General features: G+C 37.8%; 1 protein-coding gene across 1 annotated transcript in view; it reads left to right on the top strand.

Moving 5' to 3' along the window:
- Window positions 1-12984, top strand: part of ENTREP2 (endosomal transmembrane epsin interactor 2) — a gene marked incomplete at its 5' end in the record, with an annotated part of 641425 nt that overhangs the window by 490118 nt on the left and 138323 nt on the right. The window lies entirely within an intron of this gene.

Genomic DNA, 12984 nt, shown 5'->3' with positions numbered 1-12984 from the left:
CCTTGGTCAAGTTGTGCTGGCTTCCCCAGTACTGTGTACTGTCTTACCCTGCACCAAAGTTACTTATCTATTGTCTGTTTAGTATTTACCCTCCCCACCCCTTCCATCCCTCGTAACGATCAAAGATTATTTCTTTTTGTGTGTAAACCTTTACATGAGTTTTTACATTAGTGGTCTCATACAATATTTGTCCTTTTGTGATTGACTTATTTCACTCAGCATAATGTCCTCCAGTTTCATCTATGTTATGAGATGCTTCACAGATTCATCATTGTTCTTTATCCTTGCATAATACTCCATTGTGTGTATGTACCAAAGTTTGTGTATCGTTCTTCTGTTGATGGGTATCTGGGTTGTTTCCATCTTTTTGCTATTGTGAACAATGCTGCAGTGAGCATGGGTGTGCATATGTCTGTTTGTGTGACGGCTCTTATTTCTCTAGGATGTATTCCTAGAAGTAGAATTGCTGGATCATATGATATTTCTATTTCTAGCTTTCTAAGGAAGTGCCATATCATTTTCCAAAATGGTTGTATCATTTTGCATTCCCACCAGCAGTCTTTAAGAGTTCCGATCTCCCCACAGCCTCTCCAACATTTGTTATTTCCAGTTTTTTAGATTCGTACCAGTAATGCCGGGGTGAGATGATATCTCATTGTGGTTTTGATTTGTATATCTCTAATAGCTAGTGATCACGAGTATTTCCTCATGTGTCTGTTGGCTGCTTGAATGTCTTCTTTGGTGAAGTGTCTGTTCATTTCCCTTGCCCATTTTTTAATTAGATTACTTGTCTTTTTGTTGTAGAGACATTGGATTTTCTTGTAGATTTTAGAGATTAGACCTTGGTCTGACTTGTAATGTCTAAAATTTTTTTTTGCAGTGTATAGGTTCTCTTTTTACTCTTTTGGTGAAGTTTTTTGATGAGCATAGGTGTTTAATTTTTAGAAGATCCCAGTTATCTAGCTTATCTTCTGGAGTTTGTGTGTTGTTGGATGTCGTTTGTATCCTGTTAATGCCATGTATTAGGGCTTCTATTGTTGATCCTATTTTTTCTTCTATGAACTTAATAGTTTTGGGCTTTATATTTAGGTCTGTGATCCATTTTGAGTTAGTTTTTGTATATGGTGTGAGGTATGGGTCCTAGTGCATTGTTTTGCAGGTAGACATCCAGTTTTTCCAACACCCTTTGTTAAAAAGACTGTCTTTTCCCCATTTGATGGACTTCGGGCCCTTGTTGAAGATCAGGTGACCATAGGTGGATGGATTTACATCTGGGTTCTCAGTTCTGTTCCACTGGTCAGTGTATCTGTCATTTTACCAGTACCAGGCTGTTTTGACTACTGTAGCTGTATAGTAGGTTCTGAGGTCCGGTAGTGTGAGTCCTCCTACTTTATTCTTCTTCTTCAATAGTGCTTTACTTATCCAGGTCCTCTTCCCTTTCCATATAAAGTTAATCATTAGTATTTCCATCTCTTTAAAGAATATTGTTGGTATTTGGTTTGAGATTGCATTGTATTTGTAATCTGTAGTTTTCTTTGTATCGGTCTTTTACATGCCTGGTTAGATTTATTCCTAAGTATTTTATTTTTTAGCGGGTATTTTAAATGGTATTGTTTTCCTGATTTCCTTTTCATCGTTCTCTTTATTGGTGTAGGAATCCAACTGATTTTTGTGTGTTTATCTCATATCCTGCTACTCTGCTGAATCTTTCTATTAGTTCCAGTAGTTTTCTCGTGGAGTCTTTAGGGTTTTCTATTTATAGTATCATATCACCCGCAAATAGGGACAGTTTAACTTCTTCATTACCAATTTGGATGCCCTTTATTTCTTTTTCTTGCCTTAGTGCTGTAGCTAGGATTTCTAGCACAATGTTAAATAGGAGTGGTGAAAAAGGGCATCCTTGTCTTGTTCCTGTTCTCAAGGGGAATGTTTTCAGCCTCTCTCCATTAAGAATGATGTTGACCATTGTTTTTGCATAGATGCTGTTTATTATGTTGACTAATTTCCCTTCTATGCCTGTTTTATTGAGTTTTTTTGTCAGGAATGGGTGTTGGCCTTTGTCGAATGCCATTTCTGCATTGATTGAGATGATCATGTGATTCTTTCCTTTCATTTTATTTATGTGGATTACATTGATTGATTTTCTAATGTTGAACTATCCTTGCGTATCTGGTATGAATCACTTGGTGATGGTGTATTTTTTTTTTTTGATATGATGCTGAATTCTATCGGCTAGAATTTTGTTAATAATTTTTACATCTATATTCATGAGAGATATTTGTCTATAATTTTATTTTGGGGGTATCTTTGCCTGGTTTTGGTATCAGGATTACGCTGGCTTCATAGAATGAATTTGGAAGTGCCGCTTTCTTTTCTATGTCCTGAAATAGTTTAAGTAGTACTGGTGTAAGTTCTTCTCTGACTTTTTGGTTGAATTCTCCATTGAAGCCATCTGGGCCATGCCTTTTTTTTGTTGGCAGTTTTTTTAAATTATCTTTTCAGTCTCTTCTCCTTTTATGGGTCTGTTCAGATTTTGAACATCACTTTGTGTTAGTTTGGGTAGGTAGTGTGTTTCTAGAAATTTATCCATTTCCTCCAGGATTTCAAATTTGTTGGTGTATAGTTTTTCATAATACTCTGTTATGATCCTTTTTATTTCAGTTGGGTCTGTTGTAATGTCCCCTATTTCATTTCTTATTTGGGTTGTTTGCTTCCTCTCCTGTTTTTCTTTTGTCAGTTTGGCAAGTAGTTTGTTGATTTTTGTTGAACCTTTCAAAGAGCCAACTTTTGGTTTTGTTGATACTTTCTATTCTCTGTTTCATTTATTTCTGCTCTGATCTTTATTATTTCCTTTCTTCTGGTGGCTGTGAGCCTTTTTTGCTGTTCTCTTTCTATTTGTTTGAGTTGTGTAGTTAATGTTTTGATTTTGTCCCTTTCTCCTTTTTTGATGTGTCACCTATTGCCATAAATTGTCCTCTGAGGACTGCCTTTGCTGTGTCCTAAAGGTTCTGGTATGTTATGTTTTCATTCTCATTTGATTCTAAGATTCTTTTTTTTATAATTTTATTGTTGAGAATATACACAGCAAAACATACAACAATTCAACAATTTCTACATGTACAATTCACTGATTACATTCTTCAAGTTCTGCAACCATTCTCACTTTCCTTTTCTGAGTTGTTCTTCCCCCACTAATATAAACTCAATGCTCCCTAAGGTTCCTGTCTAATCTTTCAAGTTACTATTGTCAGTTTGATCCCATATAGTTCTTAAAAGAGCACAATGTTCAAGGCAGACGTTCTTTACTAGTTAAGGTAAACTATTGTTTGGTTTTATAAAGACTCCAGGGGCTATTTTTTGTTTAGGAGAAAAGGAAGAATTTAATATCATTCCAGATAATTGTGAATATACTTCTTTGATATTACACCAAAACTTGACAAATAATAGTTTCTGAAAGGTTAGTTACAATGAGAACTCAAAGTGCATTAATAAACTTCTGGGCTATTACATTAAAATCCACTGGTCTCTATCTCACTTAAAATGGATTTTTAGTCATGCATAATTTTGTAACATCATGCATCAGTCACTCAGAAAATATTGGTTCAGTAAGTTGTATAGAACTTCTAAATGTTGACATATAACATTTTACAATATCAAAAAATTCACATTTTTTAATGTCATCACCTGTCACATCAGAAGAGAAGCTGTCAAGTTCATGAAGGCAGAAAAGAGTTCTCCATAGTCCTGATTTTTGCCTGAAACCTTGAATTTTGTCATTGGCAATAAACACTGCCAGTTGCTTTTTGAAGTAACAGACACGTTTTATTCATTTGAGAAAACGTCTGCCGAATGCTTAAGTTTGAATAGCCATAGTTTTTCTGTCAGTCATTCTTTTAAGCAAAAATGGCCTGTAAAAAAAGTAGCTAGGTCAACTCACAACTCAAACAATCACACAAGTGCTTTTCTGCAATTTAACTACCATACTTGTGTATGCAGCAAAGCACATTAAGTGCACATCCCATTTTGTCACACATGATACTAAAAAGGTGTGTACTCTAGGGTCAATATTTAATAAAATAATTTTTACCTCTTCATCAACTACATTTTTAAGTGAAACTGGCATTAAAATTTTTTTTTTAATTGTGACTACTATAATAGTATAGTTTGGTGCCTTTGCCATGATTTGGGCTAAGAGTCAAGCTGTTTTATTCACCAATACTTTTGGCACCATCAGTGCAAATGTCAACACAGTAAAAACAGCAATTAATGTCTCAGTATTATTATAAAAATATCTTTGAATTTCACTCTGGGCACTGCTTTCACTGCATCCCAAAGGTTTTTGTATGTTGTGTTTCCATTTTAGTTTAATTCTAAGTATTTTTTAAATTTCACATTTGATTTCTTCTGTGACCCATTTGGTCTTTTAGTAGTGTGTTATTTAGTTTCCATGGATTCATTTATTTTTCCTTATTCTTGTTATTGATTTCCAGCTTCATTCCATTAAGGTCAGAGAAGATGCTTTGTATGATTTCAGTCTTTTTAGGTTTATTGAAATCTGCTTTGTGTCCTAAAATAGGGTCTTTTCTGGAGAATGATCCATATGCATTGGAGAAGAATGTGCATTGTGCTACTGCTGGTTGGTGTGTTCTATATGTGTCTGTTAGGTCCAGTTGGTTAATGATGTTATTGAGGTCTTCTGTTTCTTTATTCATTTTCTTTCTAGTTGTTCCATCCATCATCAAAAGTGGTGTATTAAAGTCTCCTACCATTATTGCAGATATATTTCTCACTTTAATTCTGTTAGAGTTTGCTTTATAAATGTTGGGGCTCTGGCATTAGATGCATAGATATTTGTAATTGTTATGTCTTATGAATTGAGCCTTTTCTCGTTATATAACGTCCTTGTCTCTCATAATGAATTTTGATTTTAAATCTATTTTGTCAGTTATTAATATTGCTATTCCTGCTCTCTTTTGAGTACTGTTTGCTTGGTATGTTTTTTCTGCATCCTTTGACTTTTAACCTATTTGTGTCTTTGTGTCTAAGATGTGTCTCTTGTAGACGACATATGGATGGGTCACTTTTTAATTCATTCTGCCATTCTGCTCTTGACTGGAGCATTGAATCCATTTGCATTCACTGTAATTACCGATAAAGGATTTACTTCAGCTATTTTGTTATACTTTTCTTTTTGTGAGGTTAATGGTTTCTTGATTCCTCTTTACCTTCAGTACTGAGTTATCTTTAAATATAAATTTTTTCCCTTTTATTTATTATTGTTGTTTTTGTGATTACTGAGTCTTATCATTTCCCTTCTTTATTTTGGTGAATAGATTTATTTACTTTGTTGTTACCATGAGGTTTAAATTTAACATCCTACATTTGAAATGATTTGTTGTATCTTGAAACTGCCTCAACTTCGACAACATGTGAAAATTCTATATCTACACCAGTCATCTTCCCTTTTATTTTGACGTTGTCATCAGTTATAACTTTGAGATTCCCTATAATCTCGTGTTAAATTTATTTTGTTGTTATATGTATTCAGGCGACTGTTAAGTGTCATTACTTTGGGTTGTTGGCTGGCGTCATTGGTTTTCTTTCTGGAGGACTCCTTTAATAGTTCTTGTAGGGCTGGATTGGTGGTTACAAATTCCCTTAATTTCTGTTTATCTGGGAATATCTTAATTTCACTCTCGTTTTTTGAATGACAGTTTTGCTGGGTATATTATTCTTGGTTGACAGTTCTTTTCTTTCAATACTGTGTATATATCATCCCATTGCCTTCTTGCCTGTATAGTTTCTGATGAAAAATCAGCAGTTAATCTTATTGAGGCCCCTTTGTAAGTGATACTTCGCTTTTCTCGTGCTGCTCTCAAAATTCTTTATTTTTGGTTCTGGAAAGTTTGATTATGATATGTCTTGGTGTATTTCTCTTAGGGTTTAACCTATATGGAGTTCGCTGAGCTTCTTCAATGAAAATCTTCTTGTCTTCCATGATATTTGGGAAGTTTTCTGCCATTATTTCTTCAAGAATTTTTTCTGAACTTTTATTACTGTCTTCTGGAATTCCCATTATGTGTATATTGTTTTTCTTGGTGGTGTCCCTCATAACCCTTAGGTTCTGTTCATGTTTCTTCATTCTTGTTTCTATTTGTTCCTCAAATTGGGTAATCTCAGAGGTTTTGTCTTCTATTTTGCTGACTCCTCCTTCCAGTACTTCAATTCTACTTCTGTGTTCTTCCATTGAATTGTTTAGTTCTGTTATTTTATTACTAAGCTTTGGAATTTCTAGTTGTTTTCCGTTTAAGGCTTCTCTTTACTGAGTTTCTCATTTTGTTCTTGTATTGTTTCCCTGAATTCTTCTAGAACTTTTTCTGTGTTTTCCTTTATCCCTTTAAGAAAACTTAATACTAGGTTTCTAAAGTATTTGTCAGGAATTTGTCAGGCTGAAATATTAGGTTCCTTTCTCACTGGTGAATAAACAGAAAACATCCACTGCCATGAAGATTTCCAAACCTCCATATATTTTACAATTCCTTCCGGAAATTTCTTTTCTTCTTTCTGTTCATCAGGGCTAAGTGAAGCAGATGGGTTCTGAGACAATCCAAACTCCCTGTCCCTGCTAGCTGAAGTTCCAGACTCAAAGGAACCTAATGATGACTTACCCTAATCTCTGCTGCCCACTCCCCATGGTGTGGATTTGGAGAAACTGGATGGCTGTATCACACCGGAGTATCTCTGGCTGGTGGCATTCCATCCACATTTGTTACTACCTGAGGGCTGTTGCTGAGGCTGCTGCCATCCCCTACTCGTACCCCTGGCGCCGGGAAGTTCATTCCAGCACTGGTCTCCAAGGCAGCACCAGCCTTGAAGGAAGAATTGACAAATGGTCACTGAGACGGTTTGCCTACGGAGCGGTCTTCAGCCAACATGCCCGGCAAGTGCAGAGTCCTGAAAAACTGATTCTAGGAATTTTTTTAAATCATCTCTTATATCTTCTATTACCCAGTGGTTTGTAAGCAGGGTGTTATTCAGTTTCCATGTAATTGATTTTTTTCCTTTCTCTTCCTGTTGTTAATTTCTACCTTGATGGCATTGTGGTCAGAGAAGACACTTTGTATTATTTCAGTGTTTTGGATTTGGTTGAGGGTTGCTCTGTGGCCTAAGATGTGGTCTATTTTGGAGAACATTGCATGTGCGTTGGAAAAGAGTGTGTACTTTGCAGCTGTAGGGTGTAGTGTTCTATATACGTCTATGAGGTCAAGTTGGCTGATTGGGGCCTTTAGGTCTTCTGTATCTTTGTTGAGTTTCTTTCTAGATGTTCTGTCCTTTACCAACAGTGATGTGTTGAAGTCTCCTACTATTATTGTGGAACTGTCAGTTTCTCTTTTCAGTGGTGTTAGAGTTTATTTTATGTATTTCAGAGCCCTGCCATTGGGCATATAGATATTCATTATGGTTATGTCTTCATGGTGGATCATCCCTTCAATCACTATATAGTGTCCTTCTTTGTCTTTTATGGCGTATTTTGTTTTAAAATCTATTTTATCCAAGATTAGTATTGCCACTCCTGCTCTTTTTTGGTAGCTGTTTGCTTGATAGATTTTTTTCCATGCTTTGATTTTTAATAAATTTACATTTTGTTTCTAAGGTGTGTCTCTTGTAGACAGCATACTGATGTATCCTTTTTTTTTTTTTTTTCTGTCACTCTCTGTCTCTTTATAGGTGCATTTTGGCCATTTACATTAGTGTAATTATTGATAAGTGTAAGTTTATTGCTGTTATTTTGTAGTGCTTTTATTGTGGTATGTCTTAGTCATCTAGTGCTTCTCTAACAGAAATACTACAAGTGGATGACTTTAACAAAGAGAAATTTATTTTCTCACAAGGTAGTAGGCTAGAAGTCCAAATTCAGGGCATCAGCTCTGGGGGAAGGCTTTCTCTCTCTGTCGGCTCTGGAGGAAGGTCGTCATCATCATCAGTCTTCCCCCGGACTAGGAGCATCTCTGCGCAGGAAACTCGGGTCTAAAGGACGCGCTTTGCTCCGGGTGCTTCTTTCTTGGTGGCGTGAGGTCCCCAACTCTCTGCTTGCTTCCCTTTCCTTTTATCTCTTACAAGAGTTAAAAGGTGGTGCAGGCCACACCCCAGGGAAACTCCCTTTACATTGGATCAGGGATGTGACCTGGGTTAGGGTGGTGTTACAATCCCACCATAATCCTCTTTAATGTAAAATTACAGTCACAGAATGGAGGACAACCACACAACACTAGGAATCATGGCCTGGCCAAATTGATACACACATATTTGGGGGGACATAATTCAATCCATGATGTAGTGCTAAGATTTTCTTTGTTCCTCTTACTCTCCTGTGCTGAATTCCTTTTGTCTGTGGATTTTTTTCTCTTTTGTTTATGTGGATTTTGGTTTTCCTGAGACTTTATGTTTTTCTTCTTTATTTTGATGAGTAGATTTGTTAACTTTCTTTGTGATTACCTTGAAATCTGCCCTTATCTTCCTAGGTTTGAACCAGTCTGTTATTACTTGGTATAACCTTGCCTTCCTCTCCATTAGAAGATTCTATACCTACACTGTTTATTCCCTCTTTTATTGTTCTGATGTTGTCATTTACAGATTAATCTCTCTGGTTTCCTGTTGTAAGTCTCTTGATTTTGGATAGTCCTTGAGAGTTCATTTCCTAGGTTAGTATCTGGCTGGTATGATCCTGCATCCTAGATTCAGCCTGTGGTCTGATGTTATTTGTTCTCAGACCAAAGACTGGGGAAGTGGCTCCAAGGCCACAAAATACAGCCTGGCTAGAAGGGGTAGAGGTGCCATACAGTGCCAGTTATTCAGGAAACAGAAAGCGTAAGTATAGAGAGATGAGAAACTGAGAAATTAAGAAAGACAAAAAGGGAAAAAGAGAGAAAAGAAAACAAACAACAACAACAAAAAAAAGAAATGTCCCCAGGAACCCACCTCACACCTGCACAGACTGAGGAAGTAGCTCCCAAGCTGCACAGTACAGCCTGGCTAGAAGGGATACCAAGCCGAGAAAAGAAAAAGAAAACAAACAAATCACAATAAGCAAAAAAGCCCTGGAGCAAAGAATATGAACAGGCAGTTTTCCAAAGAAGATATTCAGGCGGCTAACAGACACATGAAGAAATGCTCACGATCATTAGCCATTAGAGAATTGCAGATCAAAACTGCAATGAGATATCATCTCACCCCAACAAGTCTAGCACTAATCCAAAAAACACAAAATAATTAATGCTGGAGAGGTTGTGGAGAGACTGGAACACTTATACACTGTTGGTGGGAATGTAAAATGGTACAACCACTTTGGAAATCGATTTGGCACTTCCTTAAAAAGCTAGAAATAGAAGTACCATATGATCCAGCTATCCCGCTCCTTGGAATATATCCTAGAGAAATAAGAGCCATCACATGAATAGATATATGCACACCCATGTTCATTGCAGCACTGTTTGCAATAGCAAAAAGATGGAAACAACCTAGGTGCCCATCAACGGACCAATGGATAAACAAATTATGGTATATCCACACAATGGAATACTACACAATGATAAAGAACAATGATGAAGCCGTGACACATAACATGGGGGAAGCTGGAACTTACTATGCTGAGTGAATTTAGTCAGTCACAGAAGGATAAATATTGTATAAGACCACTATTATAAAAACTCAAGAAAAGGTTTAAACAGAGAATAAAACATTCTTTGATGGTTACGAGGGTTGGGAGGGAGGGTGAGGGTTATTTACTAACTAGATAGTAGATAAGAATTACCTTAGGTGAAGGGAAGGACAGCACACACTACAGGGGAAGTCAGCACAGCTGGACTAAACCAAAGCCAAGAAGTTTCCTGAATACAATCAAACACTGTGAGGGACAGAGTAGCAGGGGTAGGGGTCTGGGGACCATGCTTTCAGGGGACTTCTAGGTCAATTGGCATAAAAAAGCTTATTAAGAGAATGTTCTGCATCCAGTTTGGTGAGTGGCATCTGGGGTCTTAAAAGCTTGCAAGCGGCCATCTAAGATGCATCAATTGGTCCCAATCACCTTGAGTAAAGGAGACTGAAGAACACCACAGACACGAGGAAAGTATTAGCCCAAGAGACAGAAATGGCCACATAAACCAGAGACTTCATCATCCTGAGACCAGAAGAACTATATGGTGCCTGGCTACCACCAATGACTGCTCTGACAAGGAACACAACAGAGAGTCCCTGATGGAGCAGTAGAAAGGTGGGGTGCACAACTCAAATTCTAGTAAGAAGACCAGACTTAATGGTCTGACTGAGACTGGAGAAACCCCAGAAAGCATGGCCCCTGGATTCTCTATCAGCCCAGAACTAAAACAATTTCCAAGGCCAACTCTTCAGACAGGGACTGGACTGGACTGTGGGACATAAAGTGATACTCATGAGGAGTGTGTCTCTTAGCTCAAGTAGATACAAGAGACCAAAGGGGAAGCTTCTGTCCAGAGGTGAGATTGGAAGGCAGAGAGGGTTAGGAGCTGGTTGAAAGGACATGTGGAATCGGGTGGAAAGGAGGAGTGTGCTATCACAGTATGGGGTGATCAATTAGGGTCACATAACAATGTATGTATAAATTTTTGTATGGGGGACTAACTTGAAATGTAAACTTGTTTTGAACTACAACAATTAAAAAGCCCCATAGATCCCACCAACGTGGCAGCACAGGCCAGGAAGCAGTTCAACAATCAAGCAGCGTTTCACAACCTTTAAGAAAGAAACAAAGATGGCACACAGAGCCAGGTATTTGAGAGAATGGAGAGGGAGGTGGTGAGAGGTATAGAAGAAACAAAAAAAAAAAAAAAAACAGAAAAAAGCCACACCTGCAACAAACAAATGGCACTCAGGGAGCCAGCCATTGTGGGTGGATGGAATCCCAGCAGCACAGGACTGAAGCTGGTGCCTCCCGGCCAAGAGACTGTGGCCACAGGAAGCAGAGGAGGCTGATTTGGGGTGAAGAAGGGTGAGGGATGGGAAAGCATATATCACTGGTTACCAGTTGTTCTGTCTTCTACTGGGAGTTCCATAAAGCTTCTTTCCCGTACTCCTGTACACCGATATCTGACCAGAGTCTAAGTTGGCGAATCAGTGCTGTGTTAGCTGATTAGGGACCTCTGCACTTATCTCTCCTAGCTCTCTATTCTCTGTCAGTTTTTTATTCCATTCGGTGCTTGGCTGAGTCCTTTATCTCTTCATTTGATACTTAGGGTTTCAGGATTGATGTTTGTCTCTGTTCGACTTAGTTTTTCGGGTCTTTGCTGTGGAAGGACGGCGTGGTGCTTCGTCTGTAGTGTCATGTTGCCTGGAAGTCTCCCCTTCCATCTTCTTTTGATGCTTCCTTTGTCATTTAGTATTTTCCTATAGAATCCTTCAGTGTTGAAACTCAAGGCTTGAATTTTTTTCTCAGTTCTTTCAGCTTGAGAGATGCCGAGCATGTTCTTCCTTTATGGTCTTCTATCTCCACTTTTATGCATGTTTCGTTATAATACTTTGTCTTCTCAAGCCACCCTTAGAAATCTTCTGTTCATCTGTTTTACTTCATCATTTCTTCCTTTCGCTTTAGCTACTCTGTGTTCAGGAGCAAATTTCAAAGTATCTTCTTACATCCATTTTGATCTTTTCTTTCTTTCCTGTCTTTTTAATGACCTCTTGCTTTTTTCACGTATGATGTTCTATATGTCATTCTACAACTCGTCTGTTCTTCAGTCATTAGTGTTCAATTCATCAAATCTATTCTTGAGATGGTCTCTAAATTCAGGGGGGATATATTCAAGGTTATACTTCAGCTTGCATGGACTTGTAATTTTCTTCAACTTCAACTTTAACTTGCATATGGGCAATTGATAGTCTGTTCCATAGTTAGCCGCTGGCCTTGTTCTGACTAATGATAAGGAGCTTTTCCATCATCTCTTTCCACCGATGTAGTCGATTTGATTCCTGTGTATTCCATCTAGCAAGGTCCACGTGTATAGTCACCGTTTATGTTGTTGGAAAAAGTATTTGCAATGAAGAAGTCGTTGGTCTTGCAAAATTCTGTCATGTGATATCCAGCATCATTTCCATCACCCAGGCCATATTTTCCAATCACCAGTCCTGCTTCTTTGTTTCCAACTTTTGCATTCCAATCGCCAGTAATTACCAATGCATCTTGATTGCAAGTTTGATCAATTTCCGACTGCAGAAGTTGGTAAAAATCTTCAATTTCTTCATCTTTGGCCTTAATCGTTGGTGCATAATTTTGAATAATGGTCATATTAACCAGTCTTCGTTGTAGGCATATGAATATTATACTATCACTGACAGTGTTACACTTCAGGATAGATCTTGAAATGTTCTTTTTAATGGTGAATATGATGCCATTCCTCTTCAATTTGTCATTCCAGGCATAGTAGACCATATTATTGTCTGATTCAAAATGGCCAATACCAGTCCATTTTAGCTCACTAGTGCCTAGGATAGCAATAGTTATGTGTTCCATTTCATTTTTGATGATTTCCAATTTTCCTAGATTCATACTTCTTACATTCTACTTTTTTTAAATGGATGTTTGCAGCTGTTGCTTCTCATTTTGAGTTGTGCCACATGAGAAAATGAAGGTCTCCGAAGCTTTACTCCATCTACGTCATTAAGTTCAACTCTACTTTGAGGAGGCGGCTCTTCCCCAGTCATCTTTTGAGTGCCTTCCAACCTGAAGGGCTCATCTTCTGGCAGTATATCAGACAATGTTCTGCTGCTATTCATAAGGTTTTCACTGGCTAATTTTTTTCAGAAGCAGACTGTCAGGTCCTTCTTCCTAGTCTGTCTTAGTCTGGAAGCTGAGCTGAAACCTGTCCACAGTGGGTGACCCTGCTGGTATTTAAATACTGGTGGCATAGCTTCCAACATCACAGCAACATGCAAGCCCCCACAGTACAACAAACTGAC

The sequence above is a fragment of the Trichechus manatus genome, unplaced genomic scaffold (assembly GCF_000243295.1).
Source record: "Trichechus manatus latirostris isolate Lorelei unplaced genomic scaffold, TriManLat1.0 scaffold00019, whole genome shotgun sequence".
In the NCBI taxonomy this organism is placed as follows: Eukaryota; Metazoa; Chordata; class Mammalia; order Sirenia; family Trichechidae; genus Trichechus; species Trichechus manatus.
This window is presented reverse-complemented; position numbering and strand designations above follow the sequence as displayed.